This window comes from Narcine bancroftii, chromosome 3 (genome assembly GCF_036971445.1).
Source record: "Narcine bancroftii isolate sNarBan1 chromosome 3, sNarBan1.hap1, whole genome shotgun sequence".
Classification (NCBI taxonomy): domain Eukaryota; kingdom Metazoa; phylum Chordata; class Chondrichthyes; order Torpediniformes; family Narcinidae; genus Narcine; species Narcine bancroftii.
The window spans coordinates 251045957-251073183 of record NC_091471.1 but is presented as its reverse complement, the minus strand read 5'-3'; the positions used below and the strand labels follow the sequence as shown (position 1 = coordinate 251073183).

Here is a 27227-nt window from a genome sequence, read left to right as displayed (position 1 = left end):
TCGAGGAGATCTACAAGAGGCGGTGCCTTAAGAAAGCAGCCTCTATCCTCAAGGACCCCACCCCCACCCCTCAAGCCATGCTCTCTTCACACTGCTACCATCAAGGAAAAGGAACAGGAGCCTGAAGATGAGCACTCGGCAGAACAAAGACAGTTTTTTCCCCGCTGCCATCCTGAATGAACAATGAACCACAGACACAGCCGTACTTTGTCTTTACTTTTGCTTGCATTATTTTCAGTTGTAAGGTGGTTTATATAAATGTTTTCAACCTGATGTGCTGCAAACAACAAATTTCAAGACATGTTCATGGCAATAAATTCTGATTCTGTTATCCTGGCACCAAACAACTATCTCCCCTCTATACTCCAATTTATCATTGTTGGAGATCCTGCTGACAATAGTGGAGCCGTCCGTGAATTTACAGGTGGAGATGGAGCGGTGTTTGACCAGTCAAGCCTGGGTGTATAGGAGGGGTCTGAGTACATGGCGTTGCAGGGTCCCGGGGTCAAGGATGCTCATGGAGGCGGTGCTGTCACTGACTGCAGCCTGCGGGACAAGTAGTCAGAGGGGGTGCCAAGGCCAAGTGACAGATTTGAGGAGGAGTTAATTTGTGTTGAAGGAGGAGCTCTTATGTGGTCTGGGTGTCCTTGTTGCCTGGGTATTCCAGGGCTGAGGGTAGGGCCAGGGAGACAAATAACAAATCGCATCATGAAGAAAGCACATCAGCACCTCTTCTTCCTCAGGAGTTTGTGGAGGTTTGGTACGACATTGGAAACCCTGGGAAATTGAACAGAGGTGTGGTGGAATATTTGCTGACCGGCTGCATCAGGGTCTGGTGTGGGGACACTAATACCCCTGACTGTAAGGGCCTGCAAAAGGTAGTGGACACAGCCCAGGACATCACAAGCAAAACCCTCCCCACCATGGAAAACATCTACAGGGAACGCTGCCTCAGAAAGCAGCAGCAATCATCAAGGATCCACACCACCCAGCTCATGCTCTGGTCTTGTTGCTGCCATCAGGAAAGAGGTATCGGTGCCACAAGACTCACACCACCAGGTTCAGAAACAGTTGCTACCCCTCCACCGTCAGACTACTCAACAACAAACTCAATCAGGAGCTCATTTAAGGACTCTTACTTTGGCACTTTATTGATATCTCTCTCTCTCTCTCTCTCTATTGCACAGTCAATTTATTTACATTTCTTTATTTGTTTACAAGTGTACTCATTGAGTCCTTTTTTTTGCACTGCCTATGTGGTAATTCTGCCTCGCCTGCAGAAAAAGAATCTCATGTATGTGATGTCATGTATGTACTCTGACAATAAATATGAAATCTGAGTTGGGACCTGTTTCAGCGTGACCTGGACTGGCTCGTCAGCTGGAGTTAATGTGAGTTGTTACCAACTTCTTGTCACACTGCATGGTGCTGGATGTCATTGGGGAGGGGAGGAATGACCCTACCAGTCGTGCCACTGTTGATAAAGGAAAGTTTGCATTTGTATATTTTCCCATCTCTCAGTGGCAGAGGTCCATTCAGCCCATTGAATCTATTCTGGTTCAAAGAGCAATATCATCCTCCCCACATTCCCATAAACTCTCTACAGATTCCAATGCTCTCCCATGCACTGAGGGCACCATCCAACCTGCAAGGCTCTGGGATTTGGGGAGGAAATCGATGCCCAGGGAGAGCATGCCAATTCCACACAGACAGCATCCGAGGTTGGGATCCTCTGGTTTTCAGATTTGCTGATGATGGGGGAACAGTGGAGGGCATGATGCTGTGAAGCCGATGTGATCCTGCACCAGGGCGCTGAGTAAGTGACAGTCTAAACTCTGGTGATGGAGGTTAATGTAGGGAGGCCTGAAGTCGCTTATGTCAGTGAAGAGAGAATGCAAATGAATGCAGTATAAGTTGAGTTAAATTTATTGTCATCTGATTGCACAAGTACAACCCAATGAAACAGCGTTCTCCGGTCTTCTATGCAAAACATGCAGACACACCACCAGACATAACACACATACAGACAAACAATATATATGAAGCCAAGTATGCGTCCACACGATAAATATTGCTCATGAATACGAGTGTCTCAGATGATAATGTTCCTTTGGACGTTCAGGATTCTCACTGCCCTTGGGAATAAATCTGTGTTCCAATGAATGATTCTTAGCATAGAAAATAGGCCATTTGACCCTTCTAGTCTGTGCCAACCATTATTTCACTAGTCCCATTGACCTGCTCCCATTCCATAACCCTCCAGGCCTCTCCCTTCCATATATCTATCCAAACTCAAGATCAAGCCCACTTTCACCGCACCAGATAGCAGCTTATTCCACACTCCCACCACTCTGAGGGAACCTTCCCCTAATGTTCTTCTTAAACCTTCCTCTTTCAGCTTAAAACTAGGACCTCTCATATTTATTTCCCCCAATCTAAGTGGAAAAAGCCTACTTGCATTCTCTCTGCCTATACCTCTCATAATCTTGTAAACCTCTATCAAATCTCCCCTCATTCTTCTTTGTCCCAAGGAATAAAGTCCTAATATGTTTAATCTTTCCCTGTAACTCAACTCCTGAAGACCCAGCAACATCCTAGTAAATCTTCTCTGCATTCTTTCAAGCTTATTGATATCCTTCCTGTAGTTAGCCAACCAGACTGCACATAATATTCCAAATTTGGATTATCAATGTCTTAAACAATTTCAACATAATATCCCAACTCCTATACTTAATACTTTGATTTATAAAGGCTAAGATGCCAAAAGCTTTCTTTACAACCCTGTCCACATGCGACACCACCTTCAGGGAACAATGTATTTGTATTCCCAGCTCTCTCTGCTCCTCCCCAATTCTCAGGGCCCTACCATTTACTGTGTATGACCTACTTTGGTTTGCCCTTCCAAAATGCACCACCTCACACTTGTCTGCATTAAACTCCATCTCCCATTTTATGGCCCATTCTCCCAGTTGGTCCAGATCCCTCTACAAGCTTTAAAAATCTTCCTCGCTGTCCACAATGCCTCACATCTTTGTGTCATCAGCAAACTTGCTGATCCAATTTCCCACATTATCATCCAGATCATTGATATATAAAACAAACACCAATGGTCCCAGAACCGATCCCGAGGCACACCACTAGTCACAGGCCTCCAGTCTGAGAAGCAACCATCTAATACCGTTCTGTTTTCTCCCACACAGCCAATTACAAATCTAGTTTACAACCTCTCCATGGATACCTACTGTCATAACCTTCTGAACTAACCTTCCATGTAGGTCCTTGTCAAAGGCCTTACTAAAGTCCATGTAGAAAACATCCACAGCCCTTCCTTCATCTACCTTCTTGGTAACCTCCTCGAAAAACTCTCCAAGATACAAATTACCATGCTGACTATCCTAATCAGCCCACAGTTGTCCAATAATTTACCTACTACTGACATCAGGCTCACTGGCCTATAATTACCTGGTTTATTTTTGGAGCCTTTTTAAATAACAGAACAACATGAGTTACCCTCCAATCTTCTGGCACCTCACCCATGACTAAGGACATTTTGAATATATCAGCAGGGCCTCTGCAATTTCTACACTCGTGTCCCTCAAGGGCCGAGGGAATATCATATTAGGCCCGGGTGATTTATTTACCTTTATTCACTGGAAGGCAGCAATCACCTCTTCCTCCTTAATCTCCATATGTTCCGTGACCTATTTGTTTCCCTTCCTTCCTTATGCACTAGGCCAGTTTCCTAAATAAATACTGATGCAAAAAAACTGTTTAAGATCTCCTTCATTATGTGAGACTCCACACATAGCTGGTAGTCATGGTGGGGAGCTGGCTGATGGAGGACCTCAGTTTTCTTCAGGCTGACTTCCAGGCCAAACATTGGCAGTTTCCGCAAAGCAGGACGTCAAGCGCTGATGAGCTGGCTCTGAATGGGCAACTAAAGCGGCATCGTCTGCAAAGAGTAGTTCACGGACAAGTTTCTCTTGTGTCTTGGTGTGAACTTGCAGGCGCCTCAGATTGAAGAGACTGCCATCCGTGTGGTACCGGATGTAAACAGCGTCTTCATTGTTGGGGTCTTTCATGGCTTGGTTCAGCATCATGCTGAAGAAGATTGAAAAGAGGGTTGGTGCGAGAACACAGCCTTGCTTCACGCCATTGTTAATGGAGAAGGGTTCAGAGAGCTCATTGCTGTATCTGACCCGACCTTGTTGGTTTTCGTGCAGTTGGATAATCATGTTGTGACCTATATTTGCTATACATCTCCCTCTTCTTAACCAGATTGCCAATATCCCTTGAAAACCAGGGTTCCCTATGCCTTTAAACCTAACAGGAACATTCAAACTTTGCACTCTCAAGATTTCTCCCTTAAAGGCCATTCACTTAACAAACCAGAAAACAACATATCCCAATGCACTCTTCCTAGAACTTTTCTTAATTCCACAAAATTTGCCTTCCTCCAATTTAAAATCCCAACATGAGGACCAGACTTATCCTTTTCCATAATGAACTTCAAGCCAATGACATTATGGTCATTGTTTGCCTACATATCTGTCACGTGATTTGTCAAGTATTGTATCCTCTCTTGCTGGTGCCTCTATATATTGATTTAGAAACTTTCCTGAACACATTTGACAATCTCCAAGCCATCCAACCCTTTCACAGTATGGGAGCCCCAGTCAATATTTGGAAAGTGAAACTCTCCTACTACCACAACTTTCTGCTTCTCACATCAGTCTGCTATCTTTCTACAGATTTGCTCCTCTGACTATTGGGCGGGCTATAATAGTGTGGTCACACCTTTCTCATTCCTCAATTCCACCCAAATGGCCTCTGTAGACAAGTCCTCCTGGCTGTCCTGACTTTGCACAACTGAGATATTTTCCCCAACTAGCAATGCTACTCCCTCCTCATGCATCATGTCGGAAGCAACAGAACATTGGAACATTAAGATGCCAGCCCTGGTCTGTGAAGGTCACCTTGGTGGTAACCAGGAAATGTACAGTGGTCATGTGGAAGTACAACTCCCAACTAAACATTACACAATGGAATATGGAAATTCAATTACATTCCCCTAGAGAAAACCAGATACAATTTAAGGAGAAAATATGACACATTCATTAAAGTGTGGCAACCTTATCTGAAGTATATTGGCTTGCAGATATGACTATCCACCTTCGGAACAATGGTACTGAAGCAATCCGTCCCAGCAGGATCAAAGACATGGAGTGTGGCGTAGACGATGTGCTCTCTTAGTTATTTTTTTTCTTATATTCTTTACCTTTGGTTATTCAATTACCAAAGGTAAAGAATAAAAGATGTTTTTTTTCCCTTTTCCTAGGCTTTTTCCTAGGTTTCTGTTGAGGTCGTTCACCCCGCCGGTATTTGGGTTTTTCTTATCTGTATAATCTATATGACTTTATTCTTAGTTGAATTGGGAACGGGGGATGGGAAAGAGGTGGAGAGGGGGAATAAAAACAGACTCTGTATGTAATACTGGTGTTGGAAGAAATTGTGTTGTGTGTTTGAATTTACAAGAGTTCGTAAAAACCAAGAATAAAATTTTTTTAAAAGCTGCCAGTCCTGCCCCTCCTGCAACCAAGTCTCATTAATAGCAATTATGTCATAATCTCACATGTCAATCCATGCCCTAAACTCGTCAATGGATCTAACAATACTGCTTGCTTTAAAATAAACACACCTGAGAAAATTTCTATCTCTTGCAATCTTTCATTTCTGTCTACTTATGCAGCCCTTGCATGACCTTTATCCCCTTCCTTCTCACTGACTGCTCTAACATTCCCTCCCCCAACAAATCTAGTTTAAACCCATCGGGACAAGACTAACGAACCTACCCATTCAGATGGAATCCATCAGTACAGATCCTACCCACCTTCCCTGGAACAGAGCCCAGTGATTTCGAAACCTGAAGCCTTCCCTACTACATCATGTGTCCACCAAGAGTTAAGCTGCCTTATCTTCCCATTTCTAACCTCCACAGCACATGGCATGGGAAGCAGTCCTGAGGTCACTACCCTGGAGGTCCTCTTCTTCATTCTAGCCAGGGTCGATGCCAAGGGGAGGCATCTGGGGTCATTGCCCCCTCAAATGAAATGCTGTGTTCCCCCCCATGAAATGTGTTTCCCCCCCCATACGGTCTGGCCGTCAGACCCACCCCACTCCCTCCCGCAACAGTAGAGTCTAGGTTGATGAGCACTAATGACTCTACACCTCCCCCTGGCCACATCACTAGCATGCGTCAAGTGTCAGTAGCATCTAGTGACGCTTGTTGCAGAGCATCCTCGTGCCCCACTCCTTGCAGAACCGCCTCAGCCTTCCTACCTATGCCACGGACCTCAACATCTGGCTGATCACCCTCCCACCTAAGAATGTCGTGAACTCAATCTGACATATCCTGTACCCTGGCACCACGGATGCAACATATCATCCAGGATTCACAATCTCTTCCACTGAACCGCTCACCTGCCTTCCTAAGTATGGAATCCACTATCACTACAGCTCGCCTTTTTCTCTCCCTTCCCTTCTTAACCACAGCCAGAGATCTGATTGCCATGGCTTGTACCCAGAAGATCATCCCCTCAACAGTATCGAAAATGATATACTTGTTTTTCAGGGTTTCCCATCAGGGGGGCCTGCTCTACCTCTTCCCTCTCCCTCTCCTAACTGTAACCCATCTACCCTCTTCCTGTGTCCTGAGCGAGACAAAAAAAGATAAAACCTGCAGCCGATTTCCGGAAAAAACCTTGGAAAATTTTTCCCCGACTCCCTAGTGACAATTGAACAAAGCTCCAGGAGATCACTGAAAATAGTGATGTGCTACCAGCAATACTATCTTAATATTTTATAACAGTTTTAACAAAAAGTTGAACAAGGAGGTGAACAGCATGTTAGCCCTTATGGTTTTGTTCCAGCTGTACAGAGTGTTGGCAAGGCCACACCTGGAACACATCAGTCTTGGTCACCTTACTGAAAAAAGGATTAGCATTGGAATTTCCCTGGGTGAATTAGAAAGCTGTCCCATTCGAGAGGCTCAGCTATTTGGGTCTACAGTTTCGAAGAGCGAGAGATAACCTTCGTTGAAGATACAAGGGGTTTGACAAGAGTAGACAGCAAGATGTTTCCACTCATGAGAGTGTTACAAACAAGAGAACATGACACCAAATAAGGGACTGATCATTTACAACTGTGGTGTGTCAATATTTCCTCTCTGAGGGTAGTGAATCTCTGGAATTCCCCAAGGATGTAAATGTTTAAAACAGCCTGGAGGTGGGTTATCAGGGTATAGTGGAGAAGAGTTTAAGCCAGTGTACAGGATGATACAGAATGATGGGACAAGCATGGGCCAAGTGGCGCACTCTTCCTATCTTCTTGTTCTCTTAACTGGCCCCAGTAAATCCTTCACCACTTGGTTACAGCTTATCCCAAGCACAACCTTGACCTCACCCTGTCAGAGATCTTCGCTTTGCCCTATCACCCTCCCTGTAGCTAATACTAACATTAGTGAGAAATACCAACTGGGCTTCTCTTTCCACAGATGCTGTCTGGCCTGATGAGTCTTTTGGGCACCTTACTGCGTTTAGCCAAGTTATCCTTACTTGTAAAGGTCTTTGGAAAGAGTGAGGCATTGAGACAAGTTATTATCTTGATCAATATTCATTCTCAACTAATATCTTTACAAAATTTCTGGTCCCCTATGATAGCAGCTGTTCCATTCTTGCGTACTTCTGATATTTCTTGGTTTATTGGCCTTTAGACTATTTCTACCAGAGATTTTTTTTTACCTTGAGTATCCTTAATATCTACCCAGATGGATTCAACATTTTGCTCCTTAGATCTTATATCATTTCTCATTATCGCCCTGATCTCTTCCCTTACTGCCTGGTCCCACTGGCCTGCACCCCAGTCTATATCTCTCCATACCCCTCCCATCCGTGTACCTATCCACTTTTTTCTTAATGTTAAAATTGAGCCGGCATTTACACTACTCTCTGTGTGATGATGTTCCCTTTAAACTTTTCACCTTTCACTATGACCTCTAGTTTATATCTCTCCTAAACTCAGTGGAAAAAAGCTTCCTTACGTTAACTCTATTGATACCCATCATAATTTTGTATACCTCAATCTAACTTCCCTTCATTCTCAAACCTTTCCCTGCAGTGAAACACTAAAGTCTACAGATGCTGTGTTTGTAGGTCCCTCAGCTGATGACACTGTGCTTTAATCTTTTCCTTCAACCCAGTTCCTGAAGTCCCAGCCACACCCTTGTAAATATTCCCGGCAGTCTTATTAATCTTATTGATAACCTTTCTGTACTTTAGGTGACCAAAACTGCACACAATACTCCAAAGTTGACCTCACCAATGTCTTAAAAACTCCACCACAACATCCCAAATCCTTTATTCAAAACTTTGATTTATGAAGGCCAATGTACCAAAAGCTCTATCTACCTGTGACGCCACTTTCAGGGAATTATGTACAGTAAAACAACTGTTATCCAGGTCAAGCAACTGGCAGCTTCAAACAACTGGCAAAAATTGCCGAAAATAAATAGGTAAAATACGGAAGTATAAAATTGGCGCAGCACGCAATCTCAAGCAACTGGAAAACTCACTTATCCAGCATCTACCAATCCCCAAACATGCTGGATACCAGGGGTTTTACTGCATCTGTATTCCCAAATCCCTTTGTTCTACCACACTCATCAGTACCCCACCATTTACCATGTATGTCCTACCTTGGTTTGTCCTTGAAAAATGCAACACCCCACACTTGTCTGCATTAAATTCCATCTGCCATTTTGCAGCCCATTTTTCCTGCTGCTTTGGATCCTCTGCAAGCTTTGAAAGCCTTCCCCGCTGTCCTTTACACCTCCAATCCTGCAGTGTTCAGGTTGAGTGATAGACATGTGGATCGTGGGAGCGCGAGTCGTCTGCATGTCCCCATCTCAGCAACAGTCAACGTCACAACAGGCCAGAGATCAAACCCTGTTCTCCAGCGAACCAACAAAATCTCCAACTCCAATTGTGAATTGTCAGTGATCTCAGCCCTAGCTGCGTTAGAGCAAGCCAATTGGAAATGCCCCACCTACCCTTACGCAAATGTACTTTGGAACTTGATTCTGGGTTGGCTCCAATCCTCCTGGGTAGGAGGAGTTCATATTCAAACTATTCACCTTCACCTTCCAACCAAGTTGCTCTTTAATTTACATTCCACAGATTATCATCCTATCCTTGTACACTTTGTAATTTGACCCTTTCTACTGTTCTGACAATTCCCTGCACTCTCTCTGGTGCCAACATGTCCATCCCAGCACTCCCATGTGGACCTGCCTGAACTCCGCACAACTTCCATTCCTTCTCCCCGAGGGGTCGAAACATTCCAACTGTGTGTCTCCTCACAGATTCACTTGCAATCTGAGAGAAGTAAATAAATCAAAAAATTGTGTAGATACTGTGGTTTTTTCAAATAATAAATAAATAAATAGAAAATAAATTAAGTTTCTCATTAAATTTACACAGTGGCATTTTCTCCCTTTTTTCCCCCTTTCTCTCCCTCCCCTCTTCCAGGTACTGTGGTTGAAGTTAAAAACACAAATGCAGGAGAAGTTCAATGGACGCTTGCCAGAATTTTCTCATACAGGCTTAAGCCCAAAGCGTCGGTTCTGTATCTTTACCTTTGCTACATAAAGGACACTGTTCAACCTGCCAAGCTTCTCCAGAATTTTGCAATCGGAGAGAGATCTCGCATTATAATTCGCTTGAACAGCATTCTTTTAAACTGACTGACTCTGTATAGGATTCCCACCTAAAATGATGGTTTTTGAGTGATACCCTTTATGTAAGCTGACTCCCAAATCTGGCACTTACCATTGGCCGGTAGATGTGTTAAAAGCAAATCACAATATTTTAATGGAAGTAAAACACGAAGTAAAAACAAAATGCTGGAGAAACTCAGTGTCCTTTATACAGCAAAGACGAAGATATGGAACTGATGTTTTGAGTTTGATGAAGAGCTCAAGCCCAAAACGTTGGTTATGTATCATTATCTTTGCTAAAGTGCACAATATTTTAATACCAAATTACCCTGTAAAGGTTTTAATTTTATTAGTATATTTTAAAATAAATCACTGTCAGCTCCTGTAACAGGCTGTTTAAAGCCTGTACAAAGCCAAAGGCAGTCGGACTGGGCTGATGGAACACTGAGCCTGCATTGATAACTAACAGGACACGTGCAAGATAGTGTTGCAGCCGGCAGGAAGATAGCAGTAGTGTTGAGACTTCGCTGTCAAGGTTTGGATTTTAAGATGTGTAAGACGACCCTGACTTTGAGGCAATATTTTGGATCGTCCTATACCCCAGCTTTTACCACCTGCTAACATTTTACTGTCACTAGCAAGGGCACAATTGACCTTCCTCTCCTCGACCTTCCTAGTGATACTGCAACACTGCCCACACATGGGCTCAAAGCCTCCTTGGGGTTCACAGGAGACTGCAGATACTGGAATCTGGAACAATAAAACTGCTGGAGGACCTTGGCAGATCAGGCAGCTTCCAAGGGCACAAGGATGGACAAAACCTGGTGTCAGGACTGAGAGAGTGGAGTAGAACGGGGCAGCTAAGATGTTGAAGAGCAACACAGAGATGTAGAGTTTTATAATGTGGATAAACTCTTCAGCATTTCCATGCTGGCCAACAGGCCCATCGAAGATAGCCCCATTTGCCTGTGTTTGGCCCTTTCCTGCCCAAACGTTGTATCTGTCAGAATTGTAGCCATCATTACCACCTCCTCTGGCAGCTCGAACCACATACACTACCATCCTGTCTGAGATGTTCATATTTCCCCTTGGGTCCATTCCAAACCTTTCCTTAAATGCTCCCATACCCTGGAGAAAAGACTATAGCTACTCATTCACACAAAATCTTCTCTCTTGTCAGGAAGGTGCGGTGCAACAGCAACTGCACATCCTGGGAAGACTGAGGTGGACAAGGCTTCCGGCCACCATCCTGTCGACTCTCTACAGGAGCTCAATCAAGAGAACCATGGCCAGCTGCATCACCGTGTGGTACAATTGCTGTAGAGCACTGGATTGGAGGTCAATCCACAGGACCACAAGAGCGGCAGAGAGGGCCACTGTGGTCTCCCTCCCCTCCGTCAAGGTGATCTATTGGGATCGTTGTCTGAAGAGGGCTCGCAGAATTGTTAAGGACCGCTACACAGCATCTTCCAGCTACTCCCGGCGGGAGTAGAGCTACAGGAATATCAGAGCCATCAGCACCAAGGACAGAAGAACGCTGTTCCATCCAGTTGTTCTTTACAATTGTACAATAATAAACGACATCAATGGCCCTGATGATTTTATACTACTCTGTAAGATCACCTCTCAGCTTCCTACACAGTTCCAGCCTCTCCTTATAACTTCAGTCCCAGTAAGATCCTCATTAATGCTTTCTCTGCTCTTTCCACCTTAATGACAGTCTTTCTGCATCAGATCAACTAAAATGGACCTCAAACCTCTAAATACAGTCTTATCTACATCTTGTACAGCTGCCACAGGACCTGCCCTCAGCACTCAATGCTCTGACACATGAAGGCAGATTTTACTGCCTTTCCTTCACGTCCACCTTCTCTCTCTCCATCTCACCTCTTCGTATCAGTTTCCAGGATTGACAGCCTCTGCCTCCACTCACCCAGTCCACCCAACCTGGCTTATTTTCTTGCCGCTCTCCCTTTGGCCTTCCACTGCCTGCCAGGTATGGCCAATCTGATGCAGGCCTCCTGTCATAGGAGTGGAGTTTGCTCCGCCATTCTAATCATGATCCATCCACCCACCGCCCCATATCCCGCCTTTCTCCCCATAACTTTTGTTGCCCTGACTGTCAATCTCTGCCTTAAATGCACCCACCACCTTGCTTCCACAGGTGCCTGTGGCAAGAAGTTCCACAGATTTACAATCCTCTGACTAAAGAATTTTTTTTGCATCTCTTTTGTAAATTGATGCCCTTTTATCCTGAAGTTGTGCTCTCTTGCCCTAGGATCCCCTACCATGGGAAACATCCTAAACATTGTTTCTGAAATAGGAGTCTCAGATGGTCAGTGTGAGCAGTTCCTTTGGTCGTTCAGCGTTCTCACTGCCCGTAGGAAGAAGCTGTTCCTCAGCCTGGTGGTGCTGGCTCTGATACTCCTGTATCTCTTCCCCGACAGGAGCAGCTGATAAGATGCTGTGTGAGGGTTGGAAGGGTCCTCAATGATTTTGCGCCCCCTCTTCAGACAACGATCCCAGTAGATTATGTCAATGATAGGGAGGGAGACTCCAGCGATCCTCTCTGCCACTCTTATAGTCATGTGGTTTGACATCCGATCCATTTCTCTGCAGCAACTGTACCACACTGTGAGGCAGCAGCCAGGATGCTTTCGATAGACCTCCTGTAGAAGGTTGACATAATGGTTGCAGGTAGCATTGCCCGCCTAATCTTCTCACCTAGTGTAGTCACTGTTGTGCCTTCCTGACAAGTATGGGGATGTTGAGTGCCCACAATAGGTCTCTAGTTAAGTGAACTCCAAGGAACTTAGTGCTCTCCACTCTCTCCACTACCGAGCTATTGATGTATAGTGGAGGATGGTTATTCCTGGTCCTCCTGTAGTCCACAATCATCTTCTTCAGCTTGTCCACATTTCAGACTCAGGTCTTTACAATTGTACAATAATCCACCTCTTCTCTGTAATGTGACTCATTATTGTTACTGACGAGGCTGACGACTGTGGTGTCATCTGCAAACTTGATGACACTGTTGGAGCTGGATTTGGCGTTACAGTTATGGGTCAGTAGCGTGAACAGGAGTGGATGAGCACACTGCCTTTCCTTCACGTCCACCTTCTCTCTCTCCATCTCACCTCTTCGTATCAGTTTCCAGCACTGACAGCCTCTGCCTCCACTCACCCAGTCCACCCAACCTGGTTTATTTTCTTGCCGCTCTCCCTTTGGCCTGTCCACTGCCTGCCAGTGGACCAGTTCAGTCCCTGCCTTCATCAATCCTTTAGGTCACCTCATCAAATTAGTGAGACACAATTTCTCATGCTTCCTCTAACAAGTCATTGCCTTGCATATTCTGTCTGCCAGAACCCCTCCAGTAACCCACCACCGATCTGCAGCTTCCAGGTGTTTCAGGCTTACCCCTTTTAAATAGACACTCATTAGCCATCCTCCTGTCATCTGGTACCTCACCCATGCCTAAAAATAATACAAACATCTCTGCCAGAGGTCCTCCAATCTCCTTCTGAGCTTCTGACAATGTCCTCCAATATACTTCCACCAGACCCAGGGGTTTATCAAAGTTAACAGAGGCATAGAACATTACAGGACAGAAACAGACCCTTCCAGCCTGTGCCAAACCATTATTCCACCTTGTTCTGCTGACCTGAAACCAGACAGCATTGCCCAGCTAGTTTGTTTGCATTTTTTTTATCCATTTACATGGTTTTATCTTCTTGAGACCATTTTTTTTTGCACTACCAATAAGTGGTAATTCTGGCTGGCCCATAGTAAAAAAAGAATCTCAGGGTTGTACGTGATGTCATGTATGTACTCTGACAATATATCTGAACTTTGAACCATATCCCTCCTATCCATGAAACTGTCCAAATCTTTCTTAAATGACAAAATTGAGTCCACTTGTACCACTTCAGCTGGCAGCTCGTTCCACACTCCCACCACTCTCTGAGTGGTTAGATTCCCCCTAATGTTCCCTTTAAACTTTTCATCTTTCACCTTTAATCCATGTCCTCTAGCTTTTTATCTCTCCTAATCTTGGTAGAAAAGGCCCAGTTGGATTTACTCTATCTGTACCCACCATAGGTGGGAGCCCGGTGAGCATTACAGTTAGAGAAAAGCTATTATAGGAGCTTTTCCTGGTGCTGTCTATAAGGAGTCTATATGTTCTCCCCGTGTCTGCATGAGTTGCCTCCCACCCTTCAAAAGAGAAGGGGCATTGTAGGTTAATTGGATGGCACGCATTATGGGCCGGAAGGGCCTGTTACTGTGCTGTGAGTAAATCAAAAATAATTTTGAACATCTCCATCAAATCTCCCCTCATTATTCCAAACTCCTGTAACTCAGTTACTTAAGTCCTGACAACATTCTTGTAAATTTTCTCTGGTCTCTTTTAATCTTATTGATATCCTTGACCAAAACTGCATGCAATACTCCAAATTTGGCTTCACCAACATCTTATATAACTTCACTATAACATCCCAACTCCTGTACTCAATACTTTGATTTATGAATGGCAATATGCCAAAAGCTCTCTTTACAACCCTATCCACCTGTGATGCCCAACTATTTACCATGTATTTCCTACCTTGGTTTGTCCTTCCAAAAACCATTAAATTCCACCTGCCATTTTACATCCCATTTTTCCAGCTGGTCCAGATTCCGTTGCAAGCTTTGAAAACCTTCCTCGCAGTCCACTGCTCCTCCATTCTTTGTGCCATCTGTAAACTGGCTGATCCAATTTACCACATTATCATCCATATCATTGATATGGATGACAAACAACAATGGCCCCAGCACTGATCCTTGAGGCACACCATTTATTTCAAGCTGCCACTGCCGCTCTCTGGTTTCTCTTGTAAAGCCAATATATAATTCAATTCACCATCACATCATGTGATGGCACGCATTATGGGCCGGAAGAGCCTGTTACTGCGCTGTGTGTAAATCAAAAATAATTTTGAACATCTCCATCAAATCTCCCCTCATTATTCCAAACTCCTGTAACTCAGTTTCTGATTATCCTCCCACGTGGAACCTTGTCAAAGGCCTTACCAAACTCCATGTAGACAACATCCATGATTTCAATGACTGGAATCTACCATTTTGTATAGTTAAATTAAATTAACTAAAAAAAACCCTTTTTCTCAGCAGAGTCTCAATATCTCTGATAATCCAGGGTTCCCCTCATCTGCAAGTCTGACAGGAACTTGCTGGCCCTGAACTCGCCCCCGTCTCACTCACAGAACCCTGCCTCTTGCCGATCTTCCCTTTACTGAGAAACAATCTCGCCCAATCAACCTCTGGAAAACCCAAATGTCATCAAAATTTTCCCTCTATAATCCAGGACCAGAGAGCAGTATTGGATGATGCCTCTCGGACTGGAGGCCTGTGACTAGAGGTGTGCCTTGAGGATCGGTGCTGGGACCATTGTTTTTTGTCATCCATATCAATGATATGGATGATAATGTGATAAAATGGATCAGCCAGTTTACAGATGGCACAAAGAATGGAGGAGCAGTGGACAGTGAGGAAGGTTTTCAAAGCTTGCAGTGGGATCAGTCCTCCCCCTTTCCATTAATAGAATGACACTATTGGCACCTCAGTCCCTGCTTTAATTCCCGAAAGGAGAGTATAGCCTAAGAGAGTTTATTTCCAACACCTCCCCCCCCCCACCGCTGTGGCTGTCCCCCTCACTAACAAGCGGACTGTTCTGGACTGTGAGTGGGATGGGGGACTAATAAGCTACCAGGGGGAAGTCACAGCAGCCATGTCTCTGGCTCGAAGAATCAGAAAGGAAGGAGGGAGAGTAGGAAAGCAACATGGGACAATGGTCAGAGGAACTGACCAAGATCGAGAACCCCAGAGGGTATGTATCCAGGTCAAGGATATCTCAGATTAAGTCCACAGCATTCTTACAGTGGAGGGTGAGCAGCCAGAAGTAGACGTTGGTACCAATAAAATGAATGGAGGGAGTTAGAATAGAGGTGAAATGGTTGGAACTCCAAGGTGGTGCCATTGGGCTAGTCCCAGTGCCACTGCCAGTGAGAGTGGGAAGAGCACATGGACACCAGTTGGTGCAGGAGGTAGGGATCCAGATTTATAAATAATTGGGATCCCTTCTGGGGCAGAGGTGACCTGGACAAGAACGACCACAGTTACATCTGAACCGGAGTGGGAACCAATATTCTGGTGAGGAGGTTTGTGAAATTCACCCACGAGGCTTGAAAATAGTCTGGCAGGGGATGGGATCCAAGATGGAGACAGGGGGACTGGAAAGGTTCAGGAGAGCGAGGGAGGGCATTGTAGCAAAGCGGGATGGTGGAAGAGAAGTGTTGAGGTGCAAAGGGGAATCTTTGTGTTTATTTTAACGCATGAAGCCTGATGGGGAAAGCGGACAAACTCAGTACAGAAAAGTGGGGTGTTGGAGCCATATGTGGCTGAAGGAGGACCAGGACTGGCAGCTCAATGTTCTGGGAACTATAGTTATAGGTGTGGGAGGAACAGTGGGAAGAGAGGTGGGGGGGAGGGTTGCAATATTGGTCAAAGATATTACTGTTGTGTTTGGAGAGGATATTGCCAGAGAACCATCGTTTGAGGCAATGCAGATGAGAATCAGGAAGCGAGAAGGAGTGTTCACCTTGATGGGTGTGTACTATAGGTCACCAGGGGCTTGAGGACCAAATCTGCACAGAGATTTCTGGGGACTGTAAAACTAGCACAGCTGTTCTTGTCAGTGATTTCAACTCCCCCAACATGGTCTGGGAATGTCGATGTGCTGGAGAATGGATGGGGTGAACTTTGTTCAGTATGTCAGGAGAACTTTCTCCAGCCACCTGTAGACAGGTCGATTGAGGTAGAGGAATATTGGACCTTGTACTAGGATATGAAGCTGGTTGGGTAACTGGAGGTATCAGTCAGAGAACACTTTGAACTAGTGGCCACAGTTTTATCAGCTTTACGACAGCTGTGTAACAGGATAACGCTGGTGCTCAAGTTGGAATCTGAATTGCAAGGGAAATTTCAACACAGAGAAACACACAACTCTGATCAACTTTTATCAATCTTTTATCGGCAAGGACTCGGCCCCACGTTTATGAGCTCCCCCTTCCCTGTGAAGTAGTGGTTTACTTGGTTTCTTCCGTGCTCGTCTCCTCCCGATGACATACAAAACTTTTTAAATATTTTAAGATTTCAGTGAGATACTGGAATCTTGAGTAAAGAATTGCTGGAGGAACTCGGCAGATTAAATGGGGGTAGTAAAAACACTCAAAGCTGGAGAAACTCAGCAGGTCAAGGACATACTTGACCTGCTGAGTTTCTCAAGCTTATTGTGTTTTTATTTCAACACTGTGTCTGCAGATATTCATGTTTTACAGATGGGGGTGATGGGTTACATAAAATGAGATAACATTCACACCGGCTGTCCAGGAGAAATACGATGTGTTTTTTTTAAATTTAGACATACAACACAGTAACAGGCCATTCCGGCCCACTTGCCTGTACCGCATAATTACACCCAATTGACCTACACCCCCAGTATGTTTTTGAACGGTGGGAAGAAACCGGAGCCCTCCGGGGGAAACCCACACAGACACAGGAAGAATGTACAAGCTCCTTACAGACAGGCCAGATTCTAAAGCGGGCCGCTGATGCTGTAACAGCATTGCACTAACCGTTGCACCAACCTTGCCACCCAAACCACGAAGCTGGAGTGGGCTTGCTGCTCGTGCCATGGTAGGCTCTCAGGTAAGTGTTGATATAGATGCCAATCTTGTTTTTGAGTATATAAATAGGTGTGTGGATGGAGTAGCATCGCAGAAGAAAATTAAAATATTTGTGAACCAGAAACCATGGATGAACAATAAGGTTGATCAAAGATAAAGATTTAGCCATCAGATCTGGAGGCCAAGAGTTGTATGGATTAGCCAGGACCAACTTAAAGAGGGGAATCCCTTGGGCTAAACATATATACAAACAGTAGAAGAGCACTTTGTATCCTCGGACTCACATGGCAGGGAATACAGATTATCACGGATTATAAATCATCTGGTAGTGCGCCTGTTTCTAGCTGCAACCCCTTAAAAATTCTCTGAGGAGCTTAATTTATTTTTATGCTCATTTTGACCAAGAGAATAAGGAATTGCCATTCAAGGTGGACCTTTTACAAAATGAATCACATCTCTCGATTTCCATTACAGGTGCATGGCCATCCTTAGCAGGGTGAATGTATGGAAGGCAGCTGGACCGCATGGCATACGTGGTCGTGTGTTGGGGTCTTTACAAACATTTTCAATCTGTCCCTGGCCATTGTTCCAACAAGCTTTAAAACTGCTACCTCCGAGCCTGTGCTGAAGCCCTCCACCGCCATGAGTCTGAATGACTATGTCCAGTTGTACTCATTCCCATCATCGCAAAATATTTTGAGAGGTTGGGTCTATCTCACTTGAAATCTTGTTTGCCTGCCACCATGAATCAACATCAATTCACCTATTGACCTAACAGGTTGACAGAGGATGCCATTTCAACAGTGCTACACTCTATTTTGGCAGGTGATGTGACATCCGGCTAGTATCCAGACAGAAAGGCCACGTGATCCCCCACCATTCACATTCCCACAAGGTTCCATATGGAGACATCACATGACCCTCCACAATCCACACTTTGGTGGGGGTGGGTGGGAATGGAATCAGAAGAGAGGGTATATGGGGAAGGGGGACACAAAGCAAGGGCAGCAGGAGTGCAGAAGAAAAGGGGACGTTATGAGATGTTCCTGCCATTGGACTGTAGGCTGTAAGCTCTAACTCTTATGGTAGAATGCTATTCTTCACAGTTCAGCTTTCAATACTGTTGTTCCATCAAAGCTGATAACCAAATTTTGTTTGGACGGTATCAGCCCATCCCTTTGTAACTGGATTCTGGAGGGGTGGAAGAGCAGCCAAGGGAGACTCGGAGAAACTGCTCCCTGTGCAAAGCAGATGGGGGTGGGGAAGGGAAGATGTGGCTGGTGGTGGGATCATGCTGAAGTTGGCAGAAGTGTCAGAAGATGATGTGTAGGATGCGGAGGCTGGAGGGACATCTCATGTTCCGCTTGGCGGCCTACAGTCCAATGGCAGGAACATCTCATAACGTCCCCTTTTCTTCTGCACTCCTGCTGCCCTTGCTTTGTGTCCCCTTCCCCATATACCCTCTCCTCTGATTCCATTCCTACCCACCCCCACCAAAGTGTGGATTGTGGAGGGTCATGTGATGTCTCCATATGGAACCTGGTGGGAATGTGAATGGTGGGGGATCACGTGGCCTCTCTGTCTGGATACTAGCCGGATGTCACATCACCTGCCAAAAGTTGGACTCTGCCCACCCATTAGTGACCAATGGCCCCTTTAATCACCTTGTGATTACCTAGGCAGAACCCTCCAGCTTGCTGTACTATAAAGACCACCATGTCCAGTAGCTCTTTTTTTTCTCTTCAGTCCTGAGATGAACCCTGCTGTGGACAATGCTGGAACAGTTGTTGGTAAGGTGTGCTATTAGGCACCAGAGGAGCGGTGCCCACGTTAGACAATGAACAGTGGATGGTATATTATAATCCTTGGTTGTTATAAGGCTGTACACAGTTGCTAGTATCGGTAGTGTTAAGTCCACGTGACTAATTATTGAGTGATTGAGAGTACTTGTGTGTTATCCCTGTTGCAATCCCCTCACGTGTCCAGCCTGTGTCCAGACTTGTTGCTCTTTGAATCCACCAAACTTTTCCCTTTCCACAAATCCCCTCTCTCACCCCCCCCACTCCAACTCCTCTCCCGACATTCTTACCTCTCATCAGATCACCGCACTGTCTCCGATTACCCACTTCCCATCATGTGACTCATCTTCTCCTCTTTCCTCTCCCTCCCTTTATCCAGCATCTGTCAATCTCCTGCTCTGACAATCAAGTTTACCCTCCGCCACACACTCCCCCTCCCCTCCCTGCCCTCGACATTAGCTCGTCTTCCTCATATCCCCAGTCTCCAGCCAGAAACATTGACCACCTTCCATTTCCGATCGATGCTCCGTGATCTGCTGAGTTTCCTTGTGCCTTGCACTTGAACCCAGCATCTTTAGACTTTCCTGTTTACCCCCACAAGACAATGGGTGTGTTAACAGCTCCTTGCCGCTGAAGTGCAGAGGAACAAGAGAGCCCTTCAAATTGTCCGACGAACAATTGGTGGAAATACCATCCCATAGAGTCACAGGGATCTGGAGGACACCAACTTGTCCATGTAATTTGTTTGACCAGTATCCCTCTCACCATTTCCTATCTGTGCCTTCTGATTGGAGTTTACTGTCACATACTCAATGGACAAATTCCACAAGAGTCCAACTACACCAGAAACATCAATCAAATTACCTTTATGTGTCAAGAGTGAAAAAAAGGACAGATAGAGGAATACTAACAGATGCAGTGAGATCAAGAAAAAACTAATGCAGCTACGTCTGCCTCTACATATCCTCTGTATGAAATTGACACCTTGCATCTCTGCCCCCTAGTTCTGGATTCTCCTCCTTTTGGAAAAAGACTATAACTGGGGTACCTTTACTACGCCCCTCGTTCTCCGTTACCAGTTATCTTTACCGCACCCCTTATTCTCTGTGTCCAGTTACCTTTTCCACTCCCCTCATTCTCTGTGACCAGTTACCTTTACTGCACCCTTCATTCTCTGTGACCAGTTATCTTTACCGCACCCCTCGTTCTCTGTGACCAATTACCTTTACCGCGCCCCTCGTTCTCTCTGACTGGTTACCTTTACCATGCCCCTTGTTCTCTGTGACCAGTTACCTTTACCGCCCCCCTCGTTCTCTGTGACCAATTACCTTTACCACGCCCCTTGTTCTCTCTGACCGGTTACCTTTACCATGCCTCTTGTTCTCTGTGACCAGTTACCTTTACCATGCCCCTTGTTCTCTGTGACCAGTTACCTTTACCGCACCCCTCATTCTCTATGACCAGTTACCTTTACAACACCCCTTGTTCTGTGTCCAGTTACCTTTACTACATCCCTTGTTCTCTGTGTCCAATTACCTTTACTACATCCCTTGTTCTCTGTGACCAGTTTCCTTGGCTCCACCATTCACTGCACCACCAATCTCAGTGTGATCCACAAACCTACACACTATGCCACCCACATTATCATGAATATGGATGGCGAAGGAGAGTGGACCCATTATGGGCCCAGGACCAACTCCTACAACACACTACATAGATCACCCCAAATCCTCATGCCTGAATGGTCCTCTAACCGTTGGCTGAGATCCCATGCGCCCTGACCTTCCAGACCAGCGGGACCTTGTCCTAAGCCTTGCTCACTCTGGTAGTCCACCTCTACCACCCTGCCCTCATCAATCTTCCTCTCCACCTCTTCAGGAACCTCAAGCATATTCCTCAGATTCAATCTCAACGAGAATACTGGAGTTGGAGAATTCAGGGAGAGGACACGGTGAAATTAAGGAACAAAATACCTTTTGGATGGAGGCAGCATTGGATAAATTAGCAGCTGGAAGCTGGAGAAGTCCCCAGGATGTTTCTCAGAGTGCCAGGGTTACGCCCACACTTGGCGGATGGAAAGTTACCGGAACAAATTCTGGGGGACCAGATTAACCTGCACATCTAATGGCTGGGACTAATCAAAGATGGCTTTGTTACAGGGAAATCGAGCTGATTAATTTCACTGAATTTTTTGAAGAGGTACATTGTGCCCTGCTGAGGGCAGAGCAGTGGATGTGGTTTCCACACACAGTCAGGCCTTTGACAGGTTGCCGTGGGAAACTGGCCCAAAAGGTCAGCCGTTCCACAATTGCCACCTTCTTCCATCTGTGTTCTCGCCCTCTCCCGCTTTCTCGCTGATCATGTTTACCATTTATCCTCATGGTAATCCTGGTTACCCTCACACATCTCCCCCACCCCCCACCGTCAGTTTTTTCGTCTCTGACAAGGGGTCTCCCACCTGAAACCCGAACTCCATTTCTCTCCCCATGGATGCAGGCTAACCGACTGACTATTTACGGCATTCATAAAACATTTGTGGGCGTACTCAAAGTCTCTGGGCTGATCTTCTGGTCTGTGACCGCTCCAAGTAGAGATGAGGCAGTCAGGACAAGACGAGAGCTGCAAGGCCATGCATCTCAAGCCCTGTGCTAGCAGCAGAAGGTGTGCACCAGCTCGCAAACCTGTCCTGCTGTCCCCACCCACCCCCCCCAGGAGAGTGTGTGGGTCCCACATTGATCACCATCCATGTTCCCAGGACCAGAACTATCATCTCACCTCCAGCATCACAAGGAGCTGCGGCGGGCCCAATCAGGAGTAGCAGGGCCGACACTACGACCTACCTTCCCAGCCAATGCCACCAACGTGAAGAAAACCTTGCCGCTGAGGTCAAACAAACCAATTCAGCCCCAGTATCTGTCCAGAAGACATCTGTCCTCACCTCGCTCTCATGCTGAGAACAAGCCCTAGCCTTATTTCTGGCAGCAGTCTGGGTGCAAGTCAGAGATCGACACCATCCACCACACAGAAAGCTGAGTCTAGGCATTCAAGTGTCAACACTGCACAGGAGAGTATCAGTAAAAACAGCCTTTTTTTTCCCCCATTGACATGTTGATTTTCTCTTCACCATTTTCAATGATACTTACAAATATACAACTTGGGAGCACTCAACCCCTCAAACCTGTTGTGCCTTTTAATAAATACATAATTGATCTGATTATAACCTGAACTCTGCATACTCTGAACTCTTCTCACCCATTTGTTCACAAAATATTTATTTATTTTTGCCTTAAATATATTCAAAAAGTCTTAACTATCCCAATGGTGAAATCTCAGGCAGCTGATGGCCCAGGATAAGATAGAACATAAATTACAAAGATGACACACTTGATTCAAGAGTAGGCAAGAGTCACCCACCAGATTGCACTCACGCCAGGACCGGATCTCCCCCACGCCAGGACTGGATCGCCCCCACGCCGGGACCGGATCGCTCCCACGCCAGGACTGGATCGTCCTCACTGGATTAGACATTGGCTATACGGGAGAAGCCTGAGTGTGGTAGTGAATGACTGCCTCTCTATTACTGGAGTAAAACATAAAAGTCTGCAGGGCTTATTCTATTCTGCTTATTCCTTGAAGAAGGGCTCAGGCCCAAAATATCAGCAATATATCTTTGTCTCCCACGGAGGCAGAAAGACCAGCCAAGTTCCTCCAGCATTTCAGTGCATTTTTACAAACGTCTGCAGACACCATGATTGAAGTAAAAACACAACGTTGGAGAAATTTTGCAGTTCAAACAACTTTATATAGCAAAGGTATAGATACATAACCAATGTTTCAGGCTTGAGCTGTTAATCAAGGTAAGGTAGACCTCAGAGTCAGAGATCCAGCCCTTGCGCCCACAAACTGTGTGTTGACTATCAACAACCCATTTACACAAACCCTATGTTAATTCCATTGATTTATTCTCCCCATGATGCCCCCTGATTCCAACAATCTCCTGCACACACAGGGCAAATTGCAGGGACCAATTAAGCTACCAGTCCATGTATCTGAGATGTGGCTACAAGAGAACAGAACAGTAACTGAGGTTCGAACCCCATGCGCCACTACTTCGACTGGCAGCCAGTCCCTCCACAGGACCAGCATCTGCTCAGGTCCTCTGTGCGGATGTGCATGCAGGGCCGTCCCAGGTCACTCAGCTCGGCCATTGACAATCAGTCCTTTCTGGCAAGCATTCAGCCCTGACCGTGGCCCAGAAACAGACCTGGACCGATGATGAAAACAATCTGCCAGTATCTGCAAACACATTCACTGTGTGTACGAGACCCACTCTCCCAGTTACACACCAGCCACCCTAGCTTTAATTCTTTTCTTTTCTTCTTTGGCTTGGCTTCGCGGACGAAGACTTATGGAGGGGTATGTCCACGTCTGCTGCAGGCTCGTTGGTGACTGACAAGTCCGATGTGGGACAGGCAAGCACGGTTGCAGCGGTTGCAAGGGAAAATTGGTTGGTTGGGGTTGGGTGTTGGGTTTTTCCTCCTTTGTCTTTTATCAGTGAGGTGGGCTCTGCGGTCTTCTTCAAAGGAGGTTGCTGCCCACCGAACTGTGAGGCGCCATGATGCACGGTTGGAGGCGATATCAGCTTTAATTAATTCCTGTAAAACTCTACCATATCTTTATGAACGTTGCTACTTAACCATGGCTGCAGGGGTGTTGGGGTGGGGAGGTGAACTAAAGATCTGAAAACAATGCAAGAAAAGCAATCTTCACTGTCCAGCCCACCCTACACTTCAACAACCATCGAGCCACATTGCAGCTGGAGCCACTGGTTGGACCTACCCTGTAGAACACAGGGCTTGACCAAAAATCTAAGGACCTGATTAAAATCCTGCTCTGGCCCAGAGATTTCAACTTCAGAGAATTATCATGAAATTAAACAAAGTAATCATTAGGAGCACTCTCCTCAAAAGTCTTCTGGATTACCAATCCCCTTATCAAGCCTAGTCTATATGTCCCACTGGCATGGTGAACTGTGAAGTGACCTTGGACAGCCAATGGACCTTCCCGGTAAAGGGAAAAGTTAAAAGTGCTCCAGAACAAGTAGAGCCACAAGATTATTTACAGCTGATACTCCAGCCATACCCATATTTACAGGGTACTTTCGAATCCCAGCTATGCCAGTACAGGGAAGTATTCTCCACACAAAACTGCCTCAAATTATACACCTACACAGGCTGTCAAATCACAGCAAACCATGCTGATGTCACATTAGCCAAAAGGTGATGTTAACAACCATAAACTGCAGAGTAAATGGGATCAGCCACAAAGCCAACTAATACATGAGATAATTTAACACTTTTGTAAAATCTTAGCCTTCATCCCACCTCTAAAAGCACTTGGAGTACTCTTTACGGTTCTGGGCGCCTTATTTGAGAAAATTTGTACTGGCATTGGATAGGGTTCAGAGAAGATTTACTAAATGATACCAGGAATGAAAGGGTTAGCACATGAGGAACGATGGTCAACTCTTGGACTGGACTCACTGGAGAACAGAAGGATGAGGGGGACCTCATAGAGGCATTTCGAATGCTGAAAGGCCTGAACAGAGTAGATGTGGTAGGAATGTTTCCCATGGTATGGGATTTGAGGACAAGAGAGATGCGGAGAAATTTCTTTAGCCAGAGGGTCGTGAGTCTGTGGAACTTGTTGCCACAGGTGGCTGTGGAAGGGAGGTCATTGGGCGTATTTAAGGTAGAGATTGACAGGTATTTGATTAGTCAGGGCATTAAGGGTTATGGCGGAAAAGCCAAAGAGTGGGGCTGAGAAGGGTCGGTGCCAAGGGAGGAATCCACGAGCATTGCCCCCCAAAGAGGTCCTGTGTCCCCCATATGGTCATGGCCTTCATTCGCTGTCAGAACCCCACCACCCCCGCATCATTAGTGTCTAGCTTGATGCACACTAGTGACTCTCCACCCACCTTATCACTAGTGTGTGTCAAGCGTCACTAGCGCTTGAGGCAATAAAAGCAGCGTCTCCTATGTTGAAGGGGCGGATGGTGTTAACGTTCGTCAGCACCTCCCCCCACCCTAGGTAGGTCCCAGCATCCAATAGCACATCCTCTTCCCCACCGGAGGTAGGTCCCAGCATCCAATACCACCTCCCCCCCCCACTTCAGGTAGGTCCAGGCATCCAACAGCACCCCTCCCCATCACAAGTGGGTCCCAGCATCCAACAGCACCTCCCCCCATCACTACAGACAGGTCTTAGCATCCAACATCAGCTCCTCCCCCCCTCACCGCAGGTAGGTCCCAGCATCCAACAGCACCTTCCCCTCCCCATCACAGGTAGGTCCCAGCATCCAACAGCACCTTCCCCTCCCCATCACAGGTAGGTCCCAGCATCCAACAGCACCTCCCCCCCAACCGCAGGTAGGTCCCAGCATCCAACAGCACCTCCACCCCCCCACCACAGGTAGGTCCCAGCATCCAACAGCACCTCCCACCCCCACCACTACAGGTAGGTCTCAGCATCCAACAGCACCTTCCCCTCCCCATCACAGGAAGGGCCCAGCATCCAACAGCACCTCCCCCCCAACCACAGGTAGGTGCCAGCATCCAACAGCACCTCCACCCCCACCCACCACAGGTAGGTCCCAGCATCCAACAGCACCTCCCCCCCCCCCCCACTACAGGTAGGTCCCAGCATCCAATAGCACCCCTGGCCATCACAGGTGGGTCTCAGCATCCAACAGCAACTCCTCCCCCCCTCACCGCAGGTAGGTCCCAGCATCCAACAGCACCTTCCCCTCCCCATCACAGGTAGGCCCCAGCATCCAACAGCACCTCTCCCCAACCGCAGGTAGGTGGAAGCATCCAACAGCACCTCCACCCCCACCCACCACAGGTAGGTCCCAGCATCCAACAGCACCTCCCACCCCCCCCACTACAGGTAGGTCCCAGCATCCAATAGCACATCCTCTTCCCCACCGGAGGTAGGTCCCAGCATCCAATACCACCTCCCCCCCCCACTTCAGGTAGGTCCAGGCATCCAACAGCACCCCTCCCCATCACAAGTGGGTCCCAGCATCCAACAGCACCTCCCCCCATCACTACAGACAGGTCTTAGCATCCAACATCAGCTCCTCCCCCCCTCACCGCAGGTAGGTCCCAGCATCCAACAGCACCTTCCCCTCCCCATCACAGGTAGGTCCCAGCATCCAACAGCACCTTCCCCTCCCCATCACAGGTAGGTCCCAGCATCCAACAGCACCTCCCCTCCAACCGCAGGTAGGTCCCAGCATCCAACAGCACCTCCACCCCCCCACCACAGGTAGGTCCCAGCATCCAACAGCACCTCCCACCCCCACCACTACAGGTAGGTCTCAGCATCCAACAGCACCTTCCCCTCCCCATCACAGGAAGGGCCCAGCATCCAACAGCACCTCCCCCCCAACCACAGGTAGGTGCCAGCATCCAACAGCACCTCCACCCCCACCCACCACAGGTAGGTCCCAGCATCCAACAGCACCTCCCCCCCCCCCCCCCACTACAGGTAGGTCCCAGCATCCAATAGCACCCCTGGCCATCACAGGTGGGTCTCAGCATCCAACAGCAACTCCTCCCCCCCTCACCGCAGGTAGGTCCCAGCATCCAACAGCACCTTCCCCTCCCCATCACAGGTAGGCCCCAGCATCCAACAGCACCTCTCCCCAACCGCAGGTAGGTGGAAGCATCCAACAGCACCTCCCACCCCCCCCACTACAGGTAGGTCCCAGCATCCAATAGCACCCCTGCCCATCACAGGTGGGTCTCAGCATCCAACAGCACCTCCCCCCCATCACCACAGACAGGTCTCAGCATCCAACAGCACCTCCTCCCCCCCCCCCAACCGCAGGTAGGTCCCAGCATCCAACAGCAC

General features: G+C 46.8%; 1 protein-coding gene across 5 annotated transcripts in view; it reads right to left on the bottom strand.

Moving 5' to 3' along the window:
* The window catches only part of LOC138758536 (lysophosphatidic acid receptor 2-like), a 101464-nt gene that overhangs the window by 58040 nt on the left and 16197 nt on the right, over window positions 1-27227 (bottom strand). Inside the window, exon 1 of one of the 5 annotated variants that reach the window (XM_069927570.1) lies at window positions 8753-9014. The exons of the other annotated variants lie outside the window; for them this stretch is intronic. The gene's annotated coding sequence lies outside the window, so the exon portion shown is untranslated. Of the gene's footprint in view, window positions 1-8752; window positions 9015-27227 lie in introns of those variants that run through there. 5 annotated transcript variants of the gene reach the window in all.